Consider the following 27647-nt stretch of genomic DNA (forward strand, 5'->3'; position numbering starts at 1 on the left):
TAGTGACACTTTATCCGCTTTTTTAAATAAAATTATTTTGCGTTTGTTTCTGATGGATTTGGAAGAAACGGTATTGAGCCTAGCTACAACGACCTTGTGATCACTAATCCCTGTATCAGTCATGATGCTCTCTATTAGCTCTGGATTGTGTGTGGTTAAGAGGTCAAGTGTGTTTTCGCAACCACTTACAATTCGCGTGGGTTCGTGGACTAACTGCTCGAAATAATTTTCGGAGAAAGCATTTAGGACAATCTCGGAAGATGTTTTCTGCCTACCACCGGTTTTGAACAAGTATTTTTGCCAACATATCGAGAGAAGGTTGAAGTCTCCACCAAATATAACCGTATGAGTGGGGTATTTATTTGTTACGAGACTCAAATTTTCTCTGAACTGTTCAGCAACCATATCATCGGAGTCTGGGGGTCGGTAGAAGGAGCCAATTATTCAAATGGTTCAAATGGCTCTGAGCACTATGGGACTTAACATCCATGGTCATCAGTCCCCTAGAACTTAGAACTACTTAAACCTAACTAACCTAAGGACATCACGCAACACCCAGTCATCACGAGGCAGAGAAAATCCCTGACCCCGCCGGGAATCGAACCCGGGAACCCGGGCGTGGGAAGCGAGAACGCTACCGCACGACCACGAGCTGCGGACGAGCCAATTATTAACTTAGTTCGGCTGTTAAGTATAACCTCCACCCATACCAATTCGCACGGAGTATCTACTTCGACTTCACTACAAGATAAACCACAACTGACAGACACAAACACTCCACCTCCAATTCTGCCTTATCTGTCTTTCCTGAACACCGTCTGAGACTTCGTAAAAATTTCTGCAGAACTTATTTCAGGCTTTAGCCAGCTTTCTGTACCTATAACGATTTCAGCTTCTGTGCTTTCTATTAGCGCTTGAAGCTCAGGGACTTTCCCAGCACAACTACAACAATTTACAACTACAATTCCGACTGTTCCTTGATCCAAGCACGTCCTGTATTTGTCATGCACCCTTTGAGATTGCAGCCCACCCCGTACTTTCCCGAGGCCTTCTAACCTAAAAAACCGCCCAGTCCACGCCACACAGCCTCCGCTACCCGTGTAGCCGCCAGCTGAGTGTAGTGAACTCCTGACCTATTCAGCGGAACCGGAAACCCCACCACCCTATGGCGCAAGTCAAGGAATCTGCAGTCAACACGGTCGCAAAACCGTCTGAGCCTTTGATTCAGACCCTCCACCCGGCTCTGCACCAAAGGTCCGCAGTCGGTTCTGTCAACGATGCTGCAGATGGTGAGCTCTGCCTTCATCTCGTAAGCAAGACCGGCAGCCTTCACCAAATCAGATAGCCGCTGGAATCCAGAGAGAATTTCCTCAGATCCAAAGCGACACACGTCATTAGTGCCGACATGTGCCACCACCTGCAGCTGGCTGCACCCTGTGCTCTTCATGGCATCCGGAAGGACCCTTTGTACATCAGGAATGACTCCACCCGGAGTGCACACGGAGTGCACACTGGATTTCTTCCCCTCCTTAGCCGCCATATCCCTAAGGGGCCCCATTACGCGCCTAACATTGGAGCTCCCAACTACCAATAAGCCCACCCTCTGCAATTGCCCGGACCTTGAAAGCTGAGAATCATCCTCTGAAACAGGGCAGGCAGCTGCATCTGGCTCAGCCAGAGACAGTACCAGATTGAAGGTGTCCAGTGCAGTTCTGGACGAAACAGAAGAGAGTCGTGAAACACGACCTTACACCCTGAGATGTTCACTAGCAGCAACGTCATCCGGCCGTGAAAGCCATCTTTCTGTCAAATGAAAAACAGTTGAAGGTTTCCACCATGAATTTTATCGGCATTGTGCTGAAGTAGTTGAAATTTTCGTATTTATTTGTGGTGCTCAGGCTGAAGCAGTCGAGTCTGTTAGCGTATGTTCCGTTCAAACAAATAGTTCAAATGGCTCTGAGCACTATGGGACTCAACTGCTGAGGTCATTAGTCCCCTAGAACTTAGAACTAGTTAAACCTAACTAACCTAAGGATATCACAAACATCCATGCCCGAGGCAGGATTCGAACCTGCGACCGTAGCGGTCTTGCGGTTCCAGACTGCAGCGCCTTTAACCGCACGGCCACTTCGGCCGGCTGTTCCGTTCAAGTCAAGTGAACAGAGCATTTATTAATTTCAGTAAAATGTATCCTTGTTGTTTTCAAGAACAGCGTCACAAATGGATATAAGATATGTAATAGGTTCTGTGCAGAATATTACTCATCTGCAGCATCTCCTGCTGCCTTATTTGGTACATAGATTGAGTGTTTTGTCACGAATTGCATATTACCAAAAAATTCTCCAAAGTTGCCTAACCTTTTCCGTCAATTTTAAGGTGGAGGCCTTCTGGTTGCAGACACAACACCAGCCAGTACGCTACCGTGCCGGTGGATATCTACATATGAATTACAAACTGATCTACAAGGTAGGTAACTTTCTGAGACGATCACAGTCGTGCATTGTAATTGATACTCAAGACCTTGCTTTTTACAACGATGATACAGATGTCTTGAGCATTCAATAGACATACTGCTGCTCTAGTCATTGCATCAAAAGGTGTCTCCGGAATTATGTGGAAGACATCATCATAGTAAAGGAACAAGAAGCAAAGATACTCAAGAAGGACACTTTTGGGATGTATCGACAATAATTTTTAAAACATTTGTCATCAAGAAACAATTCTAGGAAAGGATTGCAAGAGCGTATATACTATGAAATATACTGCTTATACAACGTGATCAGTCGTTAATGCAACCACTCTCGCGGCGTACGGTCGGCCAGTGGGGTCGGCTGCTGTGCCTGCGGCGGTGGTAACAAGAGGCCGCAGTAAATACAGTGTGGTATGTCTCATAAGTTGGCTCTAACGTACGTAAGGCAAACAATTAAAAAGAAAAGTAAATTACTCAAGTTTACTAAGCAAGGAGATGTTGGAACTGCCTCCCTTCGTTCTTCAAGCATTTCCAACACCTTCTTAGGACATTGCTCATTACACTCCGCAGAGGAGAAGCAGCAATTTCTTGAGGAATGTTAATTTTAAGTTCATCTAAAATTTGTGAACTTCATTTGAACTCTTTCTCTTTTATTGCTCTCTCCCCTCCCCCCCCCCCCCGCCCCCTCTCCCACAAGGGAGAAAAATCGCGGTGGATTAAATCGGGGGATGAGGTAGCCATTTGTTGTTAATGATAACTATCTTGAAACACATCATGAATTTCCTGTAATGAGACGTTGGCTGTAGATATCGCCGCAGATTCCTAACAAAAGCTCGTGAAAGCACGTTCTGTCTCACTAAATCAGCCAATAAAAGGCGTCAAAATGTTTTTCACGTATCTCAACGTAAATTATTTTCCGGAAAATAGGGTCTATGGTTCTCTCACCGCTAGCAGTTCACCATCTTCCTAATTTTTGATCATGCAGGGGTGCCTCGTGTATTACGTAAGGCTTTTCAGAAGTCCAATAATGACTATTTTTGCTATAACAGACATTTTCGTCTTGAGAGTTAGTTAAGAAAATTCTTCTCTACTGAAAGCCACGTATGAGAGTACTCTGATATGTGGTCCAGAGTAGACAAGACGGGTTGCTGACGCAACTACTTAGAAGTGATGATGATCCTGAGTTATCTAACAAGTAATATAATTAAAATGTCTGACTGAGGCAGAAAAATAAATGAGAACGATCTTAAATGTTTTGTGACTTAATGTACCCATTGGATGAAACTACGATTCGTCCAAAAAAAATTACGAGTAGGTCAATTTCTCTATTCAGAACCCATTCACAACACGGCAACCATTTTTCAGGGCCACTGGGTTTAAGTTATTGCACTCTGAAGCCATTTGAACGGAGCAATAGAAAATTCTCATTTGCTGAGAAAAAGGTCGAGCTGATTTTTTAGGAAACCATAGCAAAGCATACCCAGTATTATCCAGAGTTGCTTCTGTTTGTATTGTACTTGGTTGTCTATGTTTCTTGTCAAGAACACATCCCTTTTGATGAAATTTATTTATAAATCAATGAATCGTACTCCGATGAGGAACTTCAGCATCACGAAATTCATCTCCTTACTGCGTGCCTTGACTGTGTACGAACGTATGAATCATACATGAACGGTGTTTGACGAATAGAATACCTGTATTTCGCCATGTCACCTGACCACACTTCCACTCAATACACTGTATTGCATCGCCTAACAAATAGGCGGTGGCTGCTAGAGATCTCTACACAAGCAAAGCCCTCGCAGCGAAGGGGACATACACTCCTCACCAGCGATGCAGCCACCCGGCTGGCGGCGGCGGACAATATCCCCGCCACGTGGTTGCATTAAGGATTGATCACCCTGTAGTATGGCCACAGGGCAGATGTAATGTCAGACAACGTAGAAAAATGAGACAGGTGCATAGGTCACCAGTAACAAAAGAAACTTGGTCGTTTATGAAAATTTTATTCATTTGATACTGACAGCGCTTCGGCTGATCTGAGCAACAAATGCACATTCTTAGGGTCACATTCAGTGAAGTTTCTGTACCGAATTGCTGGTTTATAAAGATTACTTTCCATTTTCAAATCTGCACCTGTGTTACATTAAAAACGCCACAATTAGTACAAAATTTTACGCAGCTGGTAGTGATAACTTCATATCATAGTACTAAAATATATTAAAGAACTTGTTTTGGTGTCAGTGTTGACAATCACATAATACACAGCAGGCGGCATGGAGCCATTACATTACACTACTGGATTTTCGTCACTTTTATCCTTAGAGGACATGATATTTACAATTAACTTAAGAGATCGCTTATAACCGATTAAATCTTGAATTCGGATGGTTATTATTACAACATAAAAGTAAGGAGACAAATAGTTAAGCAATCTTACATGTTTACTCAACTTTTGTGGGCCTCTTCCTTTACACTGTGTTTTAAGTTTTAGTTAAGGGGGTAGGACGTCAAACGGGCCGACTTGGAGCAGGAGTGGCGCCACAAGACGTTTTATTTTCTACTGTCTATACTTTTACAAATAGATTCATAAAACTTTGTCAGCATGACCAGGAAGGATTCAGGATTCACACTCATAGCAAAGGAAGTGCAAAAACATAACAAAATAATTTTTTTTAGATGTGAAATTTCATCATTTTTTCACTTACTGTTGGCTGCATTTGTTGCTATAGGTACATTTTTCTGCACAAGTAAGAGAGATTCTTTGATGAATTTAGCACAGCATACAAACCATACTTACAGCTGTATGAAACTCTAGAATTTCCCAAATCTGTTAAAAACTGTGGTAAAAATTGAGGTAATTAACTACAAAATTTGATTTTTTTCTAAACATAAAGTTTAAAACGTAACAGCTCATTCATTTTTTTTTTATAAATGAAGTAGATTCTAGAGTTTTAGACACCTGTAGGTATGGCTTGTATGCTGCGCGAAATTCATCGAACAGTCTCTCTTATTATGAAGAACAGTGTACCTATAGCAACAAATGCAGCCAATAATAAGTAAAAAAATGATGAAATTTCACATGTAAAAAAAATTATTTTGCTATGTTTTTTAACTTCCGCTGCTACGTGTGTGAATCCTGAACCCTTCCTGGTCATGCTGACATAGTTTTATGAATTTAATTGCAAAAGTATAGACAGAGGATATTAAAATGTCCTGTTGTGCCTCTCCTGCTCCAAGTCGGCCCATTTGACGTCCTACCCCCCTTAAACTCCTAACAAAACTCTGAGACCTGTTCAGATACCAGAACACTGTTAGGTAATCGTACGAAGTGTCTGGAACTGTTGTGCTGACTGCCTGCTCTGCCGCACAGATGCTGCGCCTCATGGCCTCCTACCTGTTGGTGGCGACACAGCTGAGGGGTCAGCACTTGTCTCCCAGCACCGTGGCGTAATGGCGACAAGCTGGTGCCGACCTCAGTATCTGTCATCTACTGTACTCGGATCTGAACTGAAATTTTTCATGATGTATAATGATTAGTAATTTTATTTTCTTGTGAGTCAACATACACTGTGAGATCAAAGTATCCGGACGCCCGGCCGATAATGACTCACAAGTTCGTGGCGCCCTTCGTCGGTAATGCTGGAATTCAGTATGGTGGTGGCCCACCCTTAGTCTTGAAGATAGCTTCCAATCTCGCAGTCATACGTTCAATCAGGTGCTGGAAGGTGTTTTGGGGAATGGCAGCCCATTCTCCACGGAGTGCTACACTGAGGAGAGATATCGATCTCGGTCGATGAGGCCTGGCACGAAGACAGCGTTCCAAAACATCCCAAAGGTGTTCTATAGGTTCTGGTCAGGACTCTGTGCAGTCCAGTCCATTACAGGGATGTTATTGTCGTGCAACCACTCCGCCACAGGCCGTGAATTATGAACAGGTGCTCGATCGTGTTGAAGGATGCAATCGCCATCGCCGAATTGCTCTTCAACAGTGGGAAGCAAGAAGGTGCTTAAAACATCAATGTAGGCCTATGCTGTGATAATACCACGCGAAACAACAAGGGGTGTAAGCCCTCTCCGTGAAAAACACGGCCACACCATAACACCATCGCCTCCGAATTTTACTGTTGGCACTACACGCGCAGGTAGATGACGTTCACCGGGCATTCGCCATACTCACATACTGCCATCGAATCGCCACATTATGTACCGTGATTCGTCACACCAAACAACGTCTTTCCACTTTTCAATCGTCCAATGTTTGCGCTCCTGGCACCAAGCGAGGCGTCGTTTGGCATTTACCGGCGTGATGTGTGGCTTATGAGCAACCGTTCGACCACGAAATCCAAGTTTTCTCACCTCCCGCCTACCTGTCGTAATACTTGGGGTGGATCCTGATGCAGTTTGCAATTTCTGTGTATTGATCAGGATAGATGTCTGCCTATTGTGACCCTCTTGAATTTTCGGTGGTCTCTGTCAGTCAACAGACGAGGTCGGCCTGTACGCTATACATGTCCCTTCGTGTTTCCACTTCACTATCACATCGGAAACAGTGGACCTAGGGATGTTTAGGAGTGTGGAAGTCTCGCGTACAGACGTACGACACAATTGACACCCGATCACCTGACCACTTTCGAAGTCCGTGAGTTCCTCGGAGCGCCCCATTCTGCTCTCTCATGGAGTCCAATGACTACTGAAGTCGCTGATATGGAGTAGCTGGCAGCAGGTGGCAGCACAATGCACCTAATATGAAAAATGACTGTTTGGGGGATGTCCGGATACTTTTGATCACACGGTGTATATGTTGTAATAGCAGATGAAATAAAATTGGTGTGAAAAATAACGTTATATGTAAAACTAAATATGCACTTCCAGTACATATCAAAGATAAGTGTAATAATATATGTACACATTAATGCTATGAAATAACTATGCGTTATGGTTAAAATGTCTTTTATCTTCAATTTCCTTTTTTTTTAAGATATAAAAATTCATATTATACATCTGGATATCCCTAATACCTGCAACACAGAAGCTTCAAAACATGACAATGAAACTCCTTTATATTTTAACTACAAGGTTTATTTCAGTCAATGCTCATGCGAATTTTTTATAGCTACACTAGTTCCAATAGACTGGACATTAATAATAGCCAATAAAGACGTATTTTATATTTCTCTTACAAACAGAAACACATTAGCGAAAATATTACTTAGAAAAACCTTGTCTATTTCCTTTACTGCAAATATTTTAAAAATAAAAAAATATAACTCTTAAAACAATTATTCCACATTCATTATGATAAAGTTCTGTACTAGTTATACTATGAGTACAGTACATAGTAAATATATTCTGCAGTATGTAGAACTGTCTCTATTGTAATATTTTTCAAATTTCCCCATTCATAATAATCTTTAAAATTATTGGTTGGCAGATCTAGATTAGACATCAGCTGTTAGCAATTCCAGCGTCAGGCTTTCCTTGCATAGACTGAATAGTTACATGGAAGTATTCTTTAGTAAATGGTCTTGAAACTATAAGGAATATACTAACATCCGAAGTGCTGTATACATAGTCTACCCAACATCAACAACCCTTACATAATTACATAAAAATTAAACACTTATTACTGTGCAAACCTGTATTACCGATTTCCTCCACCCGAATGTTACCTCTTCTCCCCTAGCGTCCTCGCGCCAAACACACACACACGCACATACGCACACACATGCCCCACCACCACCGCCAACAACAACAACAATAACAACAAGAATAAGAACAAAAAAGGAAGAGAAAAAATAAAATGAAACTGTAGCTACACAAGCACAGCAACACAAATAAAAGACGACAAAGAAACACAGCGTATCTACTGGTAGGGCTGCCTGTGAACGAGGCGAAACAGTCGAACCGTTTATGTCACAGTTCTGAAAACCTCATGTTCTACTCGATCTTTCGATTGGCCCGCCGCCGTTGTTGGTACTATGTCCACAACTTGTCTTTACGTTTCTAAGGTATTATGGATTTTAATAATGAAAATAACTGTGAAACACGGACTGAAATATATTTTAGTGAGTATGGCACAAGAAACAACGGTAAATTACAAATAAACAGGAGATTGCAATCATGATTCCGTCCATTTCTCGAGATTTCGCTCATCCTGCGATCTAGTGGCGCCTGATGGAACTATCTTCAGTAGTGGCGTCGTCGTGATGTACGCAGGACAGCAATTACAGTCTCTTTACCACTACATATTTCATTTGTTTGGCATTTATTTCTTGTTTAATTTTCCTCTTTGTTTCATCTGATTGTTCCCATCTTGTTTTCAAACTGTCAAACATCCGGTAATATTTTTGCTTGTTATTATAATATGTAAACAGGGACTGAAATGCTATTACGAAGCCCACTTGGTAAATTAATATTCTCTGATAACCAAAAAAAATACAGTACTGGGTTCAGTAAAGTAATTTTTTGGAGGGACTACATTTTCGCTTTCGTTCTTAACTTCAGTTAAAAACCACCATAAATATTTATACTGTATATTTATACTGAACTGTACTGATTGAGAACTCTTACTGGATATTTGTTCAGGTACAGCAATTTGTGTACCTCTAAGATTCAATGAGATTTGCGCGAGACAAATGTCACGAAATTGTGCCAATAGACACGATACTGTAGCCTGCGCTGGGAAATCTTGAGCCCGTCGCTCGCGAGTAGCGTTTGTTCACTTCCTGGTGTACCCTCCGGTACAGAGGTTTGACACTAAAAAGCCACTAATGAAAACGTGAAGTATATGCGGTACAATGTGGACGCAGTTGTCAAGAATAGGACATACTTCATAATTTGAGAAAACCGAACACAGTTCCACGGCCGCATATACATGAAGAGAGGACCACGCTAACCGTAAAGGAAAAGAGAAACCTGGTACACCAAAAGTTGTCGTTATCCTTAAATAGCCAAATAATTCAACGTAGAAACATATTCATAACTATTTCAAGGCATATCTAATGTTTCAGGAATGAAAGAAACAAAACACCTCCTGCAACCAAGGAACCAGCCATCTACTTAGTCAAGAGACGGAATTCACGTTCTAAGAATGTGATGATCCTCAATTTCGCGATTAAGGGAAGACGAAGTATACACAAAATAATGGAGTTCTCCGTTTCCTGGTGGTCAGAGGAATCACATCGGAACAGGAAAACGAGAGACTTTCGGAAAATACTCATGTTATGGACGTTAGCAACTGGTTCAGAAATTTTAACGTAAAGGAGACACCAGATGATTTACAATGGACAATAGACTGATGCGTTTTCATTAGTTTCTTTCAGAATCAGGGGATGAAGAATGTGGGAACTAACTAACATTATTGATATGGGTTTTCCACTCCACATAGTAATGAAAACACGCGGGTAACATCAGCAGCAATAAGATAAACTACCAAGTATATCATAGACATGAAACAAATTGTAAACAAAACTGTATGAATTAACTAAATGTTGTAATAGAATAAGTATTGCAAAAGGGAAGACAGGGACACAATGGAGTTAGCTTTACTGCGTTACTTCCATGCTGGTAAGGGCATCTAGACGCGAGAACTCGGCATTACGGAGGCAGTGTTCTTCTGCATGGTACAATTATTCATCGGAGCCGGGCTCTCACAGCTCATTCCTCACCACTGTTTGTTATTAATACCGAGGGAATAATTACACAGCGGTGGTGCTCGTGTTTTGCGGTGGACCTCGCAACAATAAATTTGTTTTCATTTACTGCAGTAGTAGCATTAAACATGCTTCAGCCATTTGCACCTCATGTTCAGTGAAGGTAAATTTTTCGTCCTATTTTCACCCTGTGTTAACGTTACATGGACACTCGCGTATTAGTGCCTAAATGAGCTTCATGAAGCAAAAAGAAAGAGACTAGTCTTTCCATGAACGTGAAGTTTCTAGGAAGAGAACGATTGAGCCTCGTACTGCTAGATCAGAAACTAAAACACGTACCCTGGTATATGATTGCAGCCTATTGACATAAGCTACAGAACTGCAACTTCAGAACTTAGTACCACAGTCAGTAGTGCGCGTATTCCGAAGAGCTGTGTCTCAATTCCTGCACTTTCGGTTCTGTGTTGTTTCTCTAAATCACTTAAGTCGGATTGTGGGACTGTGCCTTGTAAAAGGACACGGGCCGTTTAGTTCCACATCCTACCCTAATGACATGGGCGAGAATGAGACATCAAACTATAATCTTCCTTCTACCGCCAGTGTCGCGCCTGCTACATGCACGCGCTACAGAAGCTCCTAAAATTCAGAACAAAAGAGATGTCATTAGCCGTAAATCTACATTTGCACTTGTAGTCTGCAAACATCTATGAAGCATGGAACAGAGAATATTTTTATTGCACTACTGATCAATGATTTCTTCCATTTCATCCACGGCAGTAGAGTGGTTTTCTTTGTTCGGTGTAAGATGTTATTCTCCTAATGTTATCTTCCATACTTATACGGGAGCGATGTGTAGTGACCTGATTAAGTCTGACAATTTCCACCTTGAAAACTGGTTCTCGGAATGTAGTGAGTTGCTTTCCTCATTTTACTAGGTGTGTTCAAAATGAGATTTTTCGTAATTTATTTTTAATTTGCAAACAAAGTGCACAATACCGTTGACAATACAGGGTACCTTTGCAGTACACTCTCCACATATCCTAGCATTAATTCGGAACATGTCTTTTGTTTTTCATGTAATTGAGCTAACGTGATGTTACTACTTCGTATCTCACTGTTATTCCCTTCAATGACCTGACATGGATGTCATTAAATGTGCAGTGAGAAGCTACTGTATTTTTATGTTTCTCGAAATTCTCAATTTCACATTTTTGACATTAAGAGTAAACTTACTAAAAATTACCAGACTAATATTTTGTAAGTATCTCACGTCGTAATTCTTCTTCGTAAATCTGCGAAAAGTCTAAGAACCATACTAATATTAGTCGTCGAGTCAGCAACACAGCAGTATGACAGTAATAGCGAAACTGAAAAAGAAAAAGCATATAAACTGCGTTTGCCAGAACCAGGTGACATTTAGTCCTTGTAAAAATCAAAAACAAAGTAAACTGAAATTCGTCGTGCTGCAACGAAATCCAGGCTTTGTCGCTATGATGATAACTATCTCCAAATGACTATGAGCCGTGTGGCTCGAGCAGCGATATTCCCGCCGCCGGTATGGGTCATCTTTCCGGTGGTGTGCGCAGAGCGCGCGGTGGCGCCACCTATCGGGCCGATCGGGGAGCAAGCGGTAAGCTCTAGGGAATAGTGAGGAAGTTTGCTTTGGGACGCCTAGCAGTAGCGTCGTTTGCTAAGTCTGGCGGACAGCACAGGTGCCGTGCGAGGCAGCAGGAAGAGCACATCTGAAAAGGACTGTTTACCCAGCTGACGGCGCCGTAACATATATAGCAGGCATGGAAGCAATCACGTTACTGGGGTACCGTTGGTGTATTTCGCTTCCTGCATGTCTCCTGGCACAGGGATCTGCGGCGGCTGGCTTTGTCGAACAAGCAAGAGGGTAAGGGCCTTGCTTGTGCTGTAAATTGTGGCAGGAATCGACTACTGGGTTCAGTGCTGTTGACTTCATTTTCTTGGCCGGCCGTTGCTACTCTACTGAGTCTGTTCTCTAATACGTTAATTTTAACTTGCTTAGTATGCAAGTGACATGTGATGATTAACATTTACTAGGAACTAGAGTGCTGATACATTCTGTTTGTAGAATGCTGCTGCCAGCGTCAAGCGCCATTGAAAACAGTTTGGCTGGTCCATGTCTAATTGCCGCCTCGTTATTGTATTTATTTCGCACGACGGAGCAAAGCTGCCCAATTACTATATATATACATGGATAAAATTTTCCCTGGGTATATTTTGCCGCGAATTGCAATAACATTACTGGTACGTTTCTATCTGAAGTGATAGTGTGTCTGAGAGACACGTGTCTAACACTAAATGAGTAGTATCATAAGTTCTTTCTAGTTACTGAGAGGTCAGTTGTTATTGTGTAATTAAATGGTTTGAAACTGATTCTATTAATGAAAGTACAAGAATTCCCTCAATGACAGTATGTGGATATGATAATTCATTCTGATTTAATCACAAATTTAAACGTAGCTATTTGCTGTAAGTCACATTGTGTTTTGCGTCGGGGGGAGGGGGGCGGGGGAGATATAAAGTTAGCCTGCACGCTAGTTTGATTTCGTTTTATCGGTACTTCTGCTGTTTGTCTTGGTAGCGTGTGCCGTGTCCTGGGTTGCGACCTGCTTATGTTTTTTTCCACTCACTTTGCCCACGCGTGTCGGCTGGCCGTGCATCTAGTTCTCTCGCGCCTTAATGTATAATTGGCCTTACACACATAGGATAATAGATTTTTACTGCTTAGCTGATGTTCATTAATAGGTTGATTAATTCTACAGATGACTTGCTGCAATGAATTATTGTTTCTAGTTACTTAAGGCAGATGTCAGTCTGTTGTAGATGCCCACTATTTCTGGGACTTTTCGTGCCTATTCGTGACCGTTGCTGCTCCCGTTTGGGGGTCAATGCCGAGCCTGTGTTGGAAACAGCTGAGTGGGCGGGCGTCCGCTTCTGGGCATAGTTTGTTGAATCCAACGAGGTTGCTTGGTCACATGAAATTTTATATCTTATATCCTACATTTAAGTGACGTGGTCGTGTGCCATAGTATCTGATTTGTTGTTGTCTGTACTCTGAATTATTTTTGGTAATACCAATCACTGCAGTAACGAAAGACTACATTTCCTCATTAAATTTTAGTTAATTGTTCAAGTTGATCATAATTTTTGAGTAAATAATTTTTAACTCATTTCACTAAATGTGTAATAGGCCATACGTGCAGTGGTTTATGAATGTTTAAATTTTGAAGGAATGAAAGTTCAAATTCTAAAAATGTGTTGATGGTTTTGTTATTTGTCTTGTTTAAATGTGCCAAATAAATGTTCAGTGCAACTGTCGATGGTGATTGTCTGACGTGTCACTCGGTTCAGTCCTACCACCCCACAACATGTTGCACTGAGCTTGTGTCGTTGTGTAAAAGTTGAATTCCATGCTGTGCTGACACATCATTGACCCGTCAGACTAGTTTCGTAAAAATAAAACATTTTTGCAAAATCAGAATAAACAATATTAACAATTGTTCACTCTTCCGCATCTTACAGAAAATAATTTAAGGCATATTTTTACTATCTGACTCACCAGTACTTATCGTGACAGCTATAACAATATATTATTTCTCCTTTTTTCCCCGTTTCAGTAGACCTGTTTTTTCTAAAAGCTAATGCGATGAATGTATTGTGAACAACTTCATTGGTGATGAAAGGTCTTATAGTAAAACATGAATCCACAATGTTTTAAATTTGGAAGAATTAGTAGCATTTACGGCATCTTTGTAAAGCAACTGTGATATTCTTCTTTAGTTACTTCCTTCTTTGTCCTTTCCCCTCCTGGCTTTGATCTGTTAAGTATGAATCACAGTAAGTTCCTATAAGTGTAAGTAGGCTGTTTAAGTTTTTTTATTGGTAACGCCACCTCTGTATGAAAATCACTGACTGTGCTGTGTGCAGTCTGTGGCTAGTTTTGCATTGTTGTCTGCCATTGTAGTGTTGGGCAGCGGCAGCTGGCTGTGAACAGCGCGTAGCGTTGCGCAGTTGGAGGTGAGCCGCCAGCAGTGGTGGATGTGGGGAGAGAGATGGCGGAGGTTTGTAATTTGTCATGAACTGCTATATTTATATATGATGATATCAAGGTAAATACATTGTTCGTTCTCTATTAATATCTTTCATTTGCTAACTATCCCTATCAGTAGTTAGTGCCTTCAGTAGTTTGAATCTTTTATTTAGCTGGCAGTAGTGGCGCTCGCTGTATTGCAGTAGTTCGAGTAATGAAGATTTTTGTGAGGTAAGTGGTTTCTGGAAGGTATAGTTTAATGTTAGTCAGGGGCATTCTTTTGTAGGGATTCTTGAAAGTCAGATTGCGTTGCGCTAAAAATATTGTGTGTCAGTTTAAGCACAGTCATGTAGAATTGTTCAAAGGGGACGTTTCATAAGTAAGAGTAATTACTTCGTTTCGTTTAAGCATTGACTCATATTCTATCATCTTATACTTTTCATCTTTTTAATATGTAACTGAAACGTTTCCAGGAGGAAGTATGGGTGAGTCATGCTGTATAAACGGAAATAGCCGGCTTGGGGATATCTGTTTAGCCGCCATTGTGGCCATCTCAGCTAGATAACTGAGCTGTACTAATCATTTAGAGCCTGCTTGTGATTAAATTCTCAAAATTCGATTATTCAGTGGGACTAAAATTGGTGCTATTAAGATATTCCAAACTTCTACTGTTGCGAAAGTACGAAGCTAAGTCAGTTATTCCGAGACAGCCATATTTTGAGTCTTAAGAAACTTCAGTCTGTAGACTTCTCGTCAATATAATGCACCCACTGCAAAAAAAAGGGATACATCACCACCCAAAGTAGCCCACACAGCATCACCGGTTGTTGCGTACTGGCTAAAGTGTCACTGTATTCAGGAAGGTTATCGCAACGCATGACAACTAAATTAAGTGCTCCATCACAGAAACATGCGCTGTTAACACATTCATTTAAAATAGTTACCAGTCTTTAAGTGTCCTACTACTCTTCGCCTTTTCCTGCACTGTAACGATATTTTCGTGTCTATTTGCTTGACACACCCATTATCACCGAAAATCAATTCTGCTAAAATTTTTATTTTTTCATTTTTTTTCGCGCTACTGTTCGTTCTCACATCAAGTTACCGGTTGCATGATGCATTATCTGCTGTCCCATCCTCTTGTCCCGTGTTCTTGTGAATCCCTCTTTTCTAGTATCACTTATTTCACATGTTACGAAACAGAGTAAAAGCTACTTTCAGCGTGTCGTACTGAAAATATTGTAAGGAACGCTTTCTGTTGCTATAGACGTTGGCTGCTTTAAAGTGTACTCGCGAGCATTTTTAGTTTTTCATGTTATGGAAGAAAAATGTATAGCTCCACATAATATGCATTATCAATGCATGATGAGAGGCTTAGGCCCAAAAAAAATTACGGGGAAGTAAGTCGCCCATTCGAATTATTCCCATATTCTGAATTGGAAATCTTATCGTATCGTTCCACGAGTGGAGTATACGTTGTCTAAATTCTTGTCCGTAGTATCCTTTCTTCTTGGAGTGCAAGGTATGCTGTAGATCTTTTCAGGAGCCTTGGAAGCATAACAGAGCTACTGGCAAAGGAAGCTGGGAAACAGGTCAAAAGCCATGAGTGAATTGCTCGGGCAGGGTCTACATTCGCCACGAAAGGTGAGTGTTCAAATGGCTCTGAGCACTATGGGATTTAACATATGAGGTCATCAGTCCCCTAGACTTAGAACTACGAGGGTCACTCCAAAAAAATGCACACTATTTTTGTAAAAATAGTTTTCATGCTGCATAAGTGAAAGTTTTACAGTATATAGATACATCCTTCCCGCTTGTTTTCAACGTTAGTTCAACCTTTTTCCGTGAGTGGCATGTCTTCAAGATGGCTGCTACACTTGAAGTTCGTCAGAAGAAACGTGCTGTCATAGAATTCCTGTGCTGTGATAACGAGACAGTGGCAAACATCCACAAGAGGTTTAAAAAAGTGTATGGAGAGGCTGCTGTCGATCGTAGTACAGTCAGTCGGTGGGCAAGCATGTTACGTGACGAAAGCGGGCACGACAATATTGAGGATTGTCCTCGCAGCGGCAGGCCCCGTACTGCACACACTATAGACAATGTGCAGAGAGTTAACGAATTGGTGACTGCTGACAGACGCATCACAGTGAACGAATTGTCACGCTACGTTGGGATAGGGGAAGGAAGTGTTTGCAGAATACTGTAAGTGTTGGCGTTAAAAAAGGTTTGTGCCAGGTGGTTTCCCAGGATGTTGACAGTGGCTCACAAAGAAACAAGTGAAACGGTATGCAGTGAACTTTTGGAACAGTACGAGAATGGTGGAGATGGATTTCTTGGAAGAATTGTGGCAGGTGATGAAACATGGCTCCATCAATTTCCACCACAGACGAAGAGGCAGTCAATGGAGTGGCATCATACAAATTCACCCAAGAAAAAAAAAATTCAAAAGCACACCTTCTCCTGGAAAAGTTATGGCTATAGTGTTTCTCGATTCCGAAGGACTCTTGCTTGTGAACATTATGCCAAGTGGAACCATCATAAATTCTGATGCATATGTGACGACACTGAAGAAACTTCAAGCTCGACTGAGTGGTGTTCGACCACATCGGAAAAAGCAGGATGTTTTGCTGTTGCACGACAATGCGCGGCCACATGTCAGTCAAAAAACCATGGAAGCGATCACAAAACTCGGATTGACAACATTGAAACACCCGCCTTAGAGTCCTGACCTGGCTCCATGTGACGATCATCTCTTTGGGAAACTGAAAGACTGCCTTCGTGGAACAAGGTTTGAAGATGATGACTCCCTTGTGCACGCTGCGAAACAGTGGCTCCAACAGGTTGGTCCAGAATTTTACCTTGCGAGTGTACGGGCGCTGGTTCCAAGATGGTGTAAGGGAGTTGAGAGGGATGGAAATTATGTGGAGAAATGAAAATATTGTTCCTAAATGATGTATCTACACACTGTAAAACTTTCAAACATGTAAAATAAAAGATGGATTTAAAAAAATAATGTGCACTTCTTTTGGAGTAACCCTCGTACTTAAGTCTAACTAACCTAAGGACATAACACACATCCATGCCCAAGGCAGTATTCGAACCTGCGACCGAAGCAGTCACGCGGTTCCGGACTGAAGCGCCTGGAACTGCTCGGCCACAGCGGCCGGCGAAAGGTAAGTGTCCTGTCTTCAGTCTCGGTCCGATACACAGATCAAAATACGTGAAGCGAATTATAAACGATATTTAGTGAGGTATGTATACATGGATGAAGACGTGACAACAGGATAGTAAGATATGGATACACTCATGAAGACAATTTTAAGAGAAGTATTTAACTTAGACAACAGGCTATCAGAAATAAGACAATCTTCTCATCGATTCTTAGGTAACATATTAGCGCTTTCCTAAGAGATTTTCTGAACGATGTAATCGGAGTTCTAGGTAGCAGAATAAATTACATAGCAAGTTAGAGTATACATCAAAACCTAAGGTGTCTACTACATTGTACTTTTTGATTATTGGAGCTTCACAGTATCCAGCTATTACTAACGATGTAGTTATTAGTGAAGGATCCGAAACAGATGAATGAAACAGTAAGGCAGCTCCTGTGCTTTTCACACCAAGGATGAGAGCACCAGGACATTTGGCCGACGGATGGCCATCAAAGAGGGGTGTGTGTGTGTGTGTGTGTGTGTGTGTGTGTGTGTGTGTGTGTGTGTGTTTGCGCCACGACCGACGGCCCCTGGCCATTCCGGCGGAACCAATATCGCCTTTGGAATGTTTAATAATGGGGCGCGCGGGCACCTGGTAGTCGGAGTAGGGCACAGTAGCCGCTGGCGGGCGCCTACGTGCTCCGCACAAGAAGCGGCCGCTCCCTGGCGGCCGCACAAGTAACCCGGCCACAGCACCGCTCCCTCACTGATAACCAGTCTTATCGCCTCCTGCGCTGCACAACAATGTGAAAATGGCTTTCTAAATAACGGCACCAAATGGATAAACATGGCTGAGGTGGCGCTAGGTCAGTCCAACGAGATAGGGTCACTATATACTGCCCAGCAAGTACTTGTAAACAAACACCTTTCATTCGCAAAATATGCATGTTTATTGCTTAATAATGCGTCTCTTTTCTGTTTTATACAGGGTTTACCACAAATGGTGGCGAAAACTGACACAGGTGAAAGCACATTACAATAGACGCCTAAACGATCCAGTGAACATGGGTCCACGGGGGGATCACCAGTTTATTCATTAGATTAGATTAGATTAGACTAGATTAGATTAGCACTTGTTCCATAGATCATGAATACGACACTTTGTAATGATGTGGAACGTGTCAGGTTAATAAAAGGGGCCTATACAACATATTACATTAGACAAAATATAACATTACACTCAATATTTTTAATTTTTTTTTTGTGGGATTGGGAAATTACCCACTTACTAAATCCAAAAATTCATCTGATGAGTAGGAGTTGCCATTACGAAATTATTTTAACTTCCTTTTAAATGCTATATGGCTATCTGTCAGACTTTTGATGCTATTAGGTAAGTGACCAAAGACTTCTGTGGCAGCATAATTTACCCCCCTCTGAGCCAAAGTTAGATTTAACCTTGAGTAGTGAAGATCATCCTTTCTCCTAGTGCTGTAACCATGTACACTGCTATTACTTTTGAATTCGTTCGGATTGTTACTAACAAATTTCATAAGTGAATATATACAGGGTCTTCCAAAAAGGTACGGCCAAACTTTCAGGAAACATTCCTCACACAGAAATAAAGAAAAGATGTTATGTGGACATGTGTCCGGAAACGCTTAATTTCCATGTTAGAGCTCATTTTAGTTTCTCAGTATGTACTGTACTTCCTCGATTCACCGCCAGTTGGCCCATTTGAAGGAAGGTAATGTTGACTTCGATGTTTGTGTTGACATGCGACTCATTGCTCTACAGTATTAGCATCAAGCACATCAGTACGTAGCATCAACAGCTTAGTGTTAATCACGAACGTGGTTTTGCAGTCAGTGCAATGTTTACAAATGCGGAGTTGGCAGATGCCCATTTGATGTATGGATTAGCACGGGGCAATAGCCGTGGTGCGGTACGTTTGTATCGAGACAGATTTCCAGAACGAAGGTGTCCCAACAGGAAGACGTTCGAAGCAATTGATCGACGTCTTAGGGAGCACGGAACATTCCAGCCAATGATTCGCGGCTGGTGAAGACCTAGAACTACGAGGACACCTGCAATGGACGAGGCAATTCTTCGTGCAGTTGACGATAACCCTAATGTCAGCGTCAGAGAAGTTGCTGCTGTACAAGGTAACGTTGACCACGTCACTGTGTGGAGAGTGCTACGGGAGAACCAGTTGTTTCTGTACCATGTACAGCGGGTGCAGGCACTATCAGCAGGTGATTGGCCTCCACGGACACACTTCTTCGAATGGCTCATCCAACAATGTGTCAATCCTCATTTCAGTGCAAATGTTCCCTTTCCGGATTAGGCTTCATTCCAACGTGATGAAACTGTAAATTTTCACAATCAACATGTGTGGGCTGACGAGAATCCGCAAGCAATTGTGCAATCACATCAACACAAATTTTCTGTAAACATTTTGGCAGGCATTGTTGGTGATGTCTTGATTGGGCCCCATGTTCTTCCACCTACGCTCAATGGAGCACGTTATAATGATTACATACGGGATACTCTACCTGTGCTGCTAGAACATGTGCCTTTACAAGTACGACACAACATGTGGTTCATGTACGATGGAGCTCCTGCACATTTCAGTCGAAATGTTCTTACGCTTGTCAACAACAGATTTGGTGACCGATGGATTGGTAGGGGCGGACCAATTCCATGGCCTCCACGCTCTCCTGACCTCAACCTTCTTGACTTCCATTTATGGGGGCATTTGAAAGCTCTCGTCTACGCAACCCTGGTACCAAATGTAGAGACTCTTCGTGCTCGTATTGTTGACGGCTGTGATACAATACGCCATTCTCCAGGGCCGCATCAGCGCATCAGGGATTCCATGCGACGGAAGGTGGATGCATGTATCCTCGCTAACAGAGCGCATTTTGAACATTTTCTGTAACAAAATGTTTGAAGTCACGCTGGTACGTTCTGTTGCTGTGTGTTTCCATTCCATGATTAATGTGATTTGAAGAGATGAACCTTCAGGGGTGGAGTCGATATATACATTACCAAGAGACAGACTTCATAGAAACTTATTCTCTATACAAACTTACTCTCTATACCTTATTAACAACAAACTATCACTGTACTGCTGAGTGCTGTTCACACTCACGCCATCTAAATTTCGTCGGGCATGAAGAGATTTCGCTGTTAATTAAGAGGCATTCTCTGTATGTCTTTGTGGTATCAGATTAAAAGGAGCTTCTTGAAGTGTGTGCTCTGTGTTAAAAGAACTTTTTAGCTAAAGAAGCTCTAAACAAAACGACTGTCCTCACATGTAAAGACGTACATATTTACAGATGTAGAACAAAAAAGTTAGAGGTGAAGATGGAAGTTCATAGCCGATTCGAAAATATGTCACCCTCGTGCTATACAATGCGTATCCTACGTGACTTTTTAAAGCTGATGCCAACATTATGCAATTTGTCTCTCTGTACATTCTATTTTCGACAGACAGTACCGTAAAAACAATTTTATGATCTAGATATTGTTTGTTTGTCATTTTCTAAAGGTTTTGCATGTAAATGCTGTAATACTTTTTACATACGGGCCAGGACTGCTTCCTTCCTACGAATTGCTGAGCTGGGCTATCGAACTCTGATCATTTCGACAACTGTAATACAATAAAAAGTGTCGGTATTTCAGTAAATGTGCTACGACTTCAAAATGTGGATTAGCGGAGTAAAAACGCCATTAGACAGACAGGAAGCGGATTTTATTACTGCGTTTTCACTTTATTTCACCATCCCGGTGTTTTTATTTCAGGAATGGCCATAACGGCTTCTACAAAAAATGTTAATTAGTTCTATTAGAATCATTTAAGTTTGGACAAAATTCAATTCATTTAGGTATATACAGGTCATGTTACACATTATCAACAACACAGAAGCACAGAGAAGAGTAAATACGTAAAACTGAATGTTCAAAATTCCTCGGTTTACATATTGTCCAGGAATTGCATTGGACACCTCAGGTTATATATCTTCTGAAGTCACAGGTGCGGCACTTTTTGCTATACATGTCACTTCGAATAACATCATAACAGACTTTGCATACTGTTCATTATTGTCGAATAAAAGAAGTCTGAGGAATTTCACAAATATAAAAAAGTATTAACTGGAAAGAAACGTCATATATGAATATTTACTGTCAGCGAGGCAAATGCTTAACCACAGAATATACTAACAACAGTTTCATCATAAGTTTACTCAATTATAAATTTAGTTGGGGAAAGGTAGCTAAAATTATAAATTAATAATGGCATACGTAAACGTAACACTGCGAACAAAAAGACCTCCGTTATCAACAAGCTCTTCCCGGCACAAAGTGGGACCAGGCATACAGACACAAAAATATTTGACCAATTCCCATGTGAAATAAGGTTACCGGCAGAAAGCGAAATTTGTAAAAATGAACTGGAATCACTTCTGCACGACAGCTCCGTCTTCTCGTTTCGATGTCTGCGTTGTACTCACTAATTTCATTGAAGATTAAAATAAAAAGCCAGTCCGATAAATTGTCAGTATGTAGCCTTAGTTTCACAGAGAAAATGCATAATAATTGTAAAATTCCAAGTTTTCCTGTATATGTTCCTCGAAACAAGCAAATAAGCATACTAAACTAACCGCACTGGCTGTAGTTCATTAAATGGGGCGCAGTCTAGCTAAAACACAAACAGGATGTGTCCTGTCAGAGGAGCCATTGCAGAGCTGTTCACCAATCCTTGCAGCTCCAGTGCCATGGCGGTCGAGGGCTTTCTGTGTGGTCCACTTTTATTGATTATGGAGGACATTTTTTCCTTGGCGTCTTACTGAACATTAAACCAATTCGTCCTCTTTATGACGCCTGCCTTTAGTACTCAGGATACCTGGCAGGATCGGTAAGATACTACCAAATTATGATTTAGATGTCTCCCACGGCTTCACGAAATTCCTTAAAATCGAATGACCTACCCTGTTAATTCACTTGAAGAAACGGATCGTCTCGAAGCCATTTTTATCAGTTTATCAATGAGAATTGCTGCTATACATCCAGCGTCGGACGTACGCACTGCAGAGAGGGCACTTAGAAGCCATCACTTTGGTACCTCTGTGAACTTAGTTTCAGAATGCTATTCTGCTCTCGGACGGTTGTGGTCTCATCACAATTTAACTTCAGGAGCGGGATTTTTCTTTATCTAGAGTGCGATGACGCATAGTTGGCACAATGGATTAGCATTCCCGGTAACGACAGTTCAAATCCGCACCCGGCCATCGAGATTTCGGTTTTCCGTTATTTCTCTAAATCACTAAAGGTGATTGCCGGAATGGTTCCTTTGAAAAGGCACGTCCGCTTCTCATTACTGTACTTGAAACAATTAGAGATTGTACTCCATGTCTAACGATAGCCGGTTCGGAAAACTTACAGCCTTCACACTTTTTCATCAACTATCTAACGTCTTTGTTTAGGGATGGCCAAGCGAACTATTCCTTAATTTTCTGAATGGTCTTATATATTTCCAGGTACCCTCCGAGCACGGACTTGTGAAAATATTTGAAAAATGCTGATACTAACTGCTGTGGAAGGCAGATCTTCAACCTTTTATCCCCACGAGTAATGTAGCAGAGCAAGCTCTTTTGTAGGTGGTAACAAGGCACTTCCTACCCAACAAGAAGCCTGTGTTTCACCTCCTGAAGACTGTGGTCTTATCTTTCTCTGAGATCTTCACGTGAAGTGGGTATTTCAACTAATACATTGAAGACCAAAGCCCAGCCCTCGGTTTCTTCAGGATTACCAAAAACCCGACTACCTCTTCAAACATGTGGCTTACAGTGTCGACCACCATTCTGTCGGAGCCTCTTATGTATCCGAAGGAGAAACGGAATGCTGAGAAACAAATGCCGTACGGGCAATACGACCTGCTTTACGTGGTCGAGCGAGGCGACATGTGGTCTGTTGAGCACTGACACCAGTATCAGTCGGGAAGAGTTGGCAGCCAGCAACGGTCGCGTCCGTATGGTGTTAGTATTCGCCGTTACCGCTGTTGGCGAAAGTGGTCTGCCGTTGGTCGTTTGCTCGGCCGGTCGTCTCTCTCGACGACGTCTTGGATCCACAGGACGAACACCATTCTCTGAGTCTGGATGTGGTTGGACCTTGTTGGTTCGTTGGAACTGAGCAGCGACGCAGTCTCCACAGCGCGAACCCAGGCCAGGGCTTTTGGCGGCGGGCACGCGCTGTTGCATTTGGAGGCGCTAGCTGCGAGAGCGACTTTTCGCTTTCCTCCGAAGCAGGATCCTCAAGTTGAGTAATTAGTTACCTGTTCTTAAAATTCGACTGTTACGATTTCTTCGTTTTTGTGGATTGTTCTTTCTTCAGCCGTTGACGCGTGTGATAACAAGTGGTGTGTGTTGTTGCCTAGAACCCGCAGCCTTCTCCCGTAGTGATTTGACAGTTGTATTTTCTGTATTCTTTTAATCTTGTCTTGAGTAGTGTTTGATGCCTTGATCTTGGTGAGGTTGTGTCCGAAGTTACAGGTATCCTGGTTTACTCGTCATCGGCGGATATTTTCTATTATTTGTGCAGTTGGATCTGGCGGTTGGAAATCCGTCAGATTGTCGGTCGGTCGTGAACCTGCCCTAGGTTGTGCTGCCTTCTCTTATCTGACCTTAAGTCTTGGATGCCTGCCCCACTTCACTATATCCATAAGGGACCCTCTCAGGCCAATCCTAGAGTATTTTCTGAACACCACTTGACATTGTTTTAATTTGTGTGCTCCCCATTTTTTAATTTTCAAAATACTGTGCTTGGCCTTCTCTAGTGTATTAGAGCTGTTTTAATTGATTGAAATTAGGCCTTCAGTCGTGTTTTATTTAATTTCTTGTTTGCTCTGTGTTTAGGCGTTCAGCCGCGTTTGATTTAAAATTTGTGGCTTTCAGCAGTAATGTGTAAATTCCTCTCTCTAAGTTTTCTCATTAATTATCTTCAATTCTTATATGGCCTTCAGCCGTACTGTGTAAATACTTGTCTTAGGGTTTGTCTTTAATTATTTTGAATAATTGTTTGGGCCTTCAGTCGTCAAGATATTTCAAGTTTCTTAAGACGGTTTTCTGTTGTACTGTGTAAATGCTTGTGTTTTAAGGTTGCCTTTTATTACGTTGAAATACTATTGGGCTTTCAGCCGAAGAATTAATTTAAATTTTCCTTAATATGGCTTTTAGCCGAAATTGGTAAATGCTTTCCTTTTAAAGACTCTCCATTGCTGATTTGAAATATTATTTGGTCCTTTAGCCGAGAAAATATTTTAAAATTACTTACAAAAGGTCTACAGCCGTTTGTCTAAATCCTCGTGTTTTAAAAGTGTTTATTTAAACATTATTATTGAGAAGTTACTTGGGCCATCAGCCGTGAATTGATCCTGAAAATGCTGCGACAGTTGACTGACTAGATGTTACGTGACAGGCTGATTAGACCATCGACGTCCCCTTATGCATCGCTATTTCTGGTTACCAAGGCTAAGTGTACCATGTAGAGGCCAGTTATGGATCATAGGGCCCTAAATCAAAATGACTTTTGGAATGGTTCCTTTGCCCGATCGCCAGTACTGCTTCATTTGGTTGGCTAGGGCGCGGTACTTTACCGATCTAGAACTTAACCAAGCTTAATACCAAATTCCCTTGACTGAGGATTCCTGTTACCGACTTTTGCACTAATTGAAAATTATGAGTGACCGCCAAGCATTGGTGCGTCTGCGTAGCGCTGGTCTCACAGTAAATCCTCTAAGATTAATTTGGTCCTTGAGGAAATCTACTTCCTATGGCATTTAGTGTTGGCCAGTGGAGTCAGAAGACTTCAAGACAGATTGCTCTGGGGTTTCCCGTTTCGTAGAGACGCTGAATTTTTTCTACTTAAATTTACTGAGCTGGCAGCATATTTGAACCACGTAAGTAAGAATCGGGAGGCGTTTCACTGGTTTGAAAGGCAGCAGGAGGCATTTAATGCACTAAAATCGGCCTTCAGCAGAGCCCCTGTTCTGTTTATTCCGGATTTTGACCAGCCGTTCATAGTCCAGACCGATGCATGTAATTCAGACATCGCAGCGGTTTTGATGCAGAACAAGACGGTGACAGATGTCCTGTTGCGTGTGGTTCCAGGTTTTTGTCTACTGCCGAGGTACTACGAAGCAGAGGCGTTGGCGGTCCTCTAAGTACTAGAAAAAGTCAAGTTCTATGCAGGGTATCCAAAGTTTTCTCACGAAACGTATAATGAGGTTGTCGGCGACCAGCCGACCGAATGACCGACCAACGGCCTTCGGTATGCGTCGACCACGGTCCAGGCACGTACTTGTACCGTGCGGAGCTGCCTGCTACTGACTGCCAACTCGTCCAACAGCCGAGTAACGACGAACCCGACTCAGTCTACAACCCAAAGGGGACTGAGACTCAGAGCCAACTGGCTAACATGCGACTGCCTGCCTTCCGAGTGACTCTGCCTGCTCACTCTGCTCACTGCACCTACTCGCTCCACCGACTCCGTCACACCGCCTCGTTCGTGTCAGAGCAGAACCAGGAAATAAACGCGGTCGCTCCACAGATAGTAACACGAACCTACTATCGATGACGCTGCTGCCAGTCACGGACAGTGAAGGTGAGCAAGAGTAGTGGCGCCAGAAGACATTAACAACAAATTTAGAAAATATTCTCACCGTTTCATAATTGCAGGAAGAACAGGTCACAATCGAGAGCCATCCACGGCTCAAGTACCTTAGCCACGAATAACCTCACTGGCCACAACGCGCAATCAGTTTTACAGCAGGCTGTATTATATTTTTTATGGTTGCGATTGGCGAATGTCTGTCTTCAGTCATTTCCAAGCATGTACGAGGGATATTCGGTAAGTAAGTCCCGATCGGTCAAGAAATGAAAACCATTGTGAAAATCTAATAAAGCTTTGCATATACGTGTTCGACAGTGTCTCTAGTACGCCTGTCGGTTACATCACTCGCTCTTTTCAGTTCTGAGTGCATGGTGAGTACATAAAGATGCGGAGAAAATAGTGTCTGGTGAGAGATTTCGTGTGATGTTATTCACCCCACATTACAGAACTGTCATACGGTTCCTACTTTGTGACAATGCTCGGCCGCAATCTGCAGGGGCAATTAAAATGCTCCTGCAGCGTTTTCGGTGGGAAGTGTTTGATCCCCGCTCTACAGCCCGTAATTGGCTTCCTCTGTGTTTCATCTCTGCTCACATTAACTACTGGCTATGAAGGCAACATTTTCGCACAGACAACGAGCTATAGGTGAGCGTAGAGAATTGGTGGGAAGCAGAGGCGGCTGCCTTCTATGAGGGTATTGGAAAGTTTGTACAACGCTACGAAAAATGTCTTAGTCTGAGTGTTGACTATGTAGAGCAATGGCTGGAAGCCGTAGCTAACTGTTACGGATATAATATTTCTGACTTTCGAAGTGGTTTCCATTTCGCGATCAATCGGAACTTACTTTCCAAATAGCCCTAGTATCTTAAGCTTACAGCTTCGCTTTATAATATAATGTAAACTAAAGCTGGAAGCTTCAGATGCGTGCTCGAATATGACAAAAAGTCGAAATTTGGCCTACAGCATGGATAACAAAAAAAAATCTGCTTTCGTTCACAAAAAAAGATGAGGCTATGGACTCCAGAAAAATAAAAATTTGCAAAGTTTTACGGTAGGCTCGTACCCAGCCAGCCAATGTAATAACTGACATTCCACAGCGCGAAAACCCTGACCAAAAGGTTGCAGTGAAAAAATCTACATATGTCACGATTCGTCAAATACCAAGTATGATCGGGGATAAGAGACGCTGCCCTCAAAATCCAGTAAGTCACAAAAAGTTTTTTGGTTGAACAGCGCACACACGAAAGCAACTCTTTGTCTTGTCACTGCCTTAATTAGGATGTCTCGATAGGACGTTAGATCGACGCCGTCCGTGGCGTCAGCTACCTGTCAGTGTCTTTCGTCCTGAATGGAAATCACGTGCACAATGGCCAGACCCACCACAGTGGTAACAGGCTTCCCTGGCCGAGGTAGGATCTTCATTGAGTTGCAGGCTCAACCGCATTCGAGGGATCCCTATGGTGACGTCTTTCATCAGCAAATCTGATGCATTTTTTGCTGGCACAACCTTATCCAAATCGGCTGAAGTTACAGGTTGCTCAGAAAACGAAACTCGCAAACGGTCATACAGTCACATACCTTCTAAGATGTCATTCACAATGTATGACCTGATCGTTCAGAGACTCACTGGCCGTTCG

This window comes from Schistocerca americana, chromosome 2 (assembly GCF_021461395.2).
Source record: "Schistocerca americana isolate TAMUIC-IGC-003095 chromosome 2, iqSchAmer2.1, whole genome shotgun sequence".
Taxonomy (NCBI): domain Eukaryota; kingdom Metazoa; phylum Arthropoda; class Insecta; order Orthoptera; family Acrididae; genus Schistocerca; species Schistocerca americana.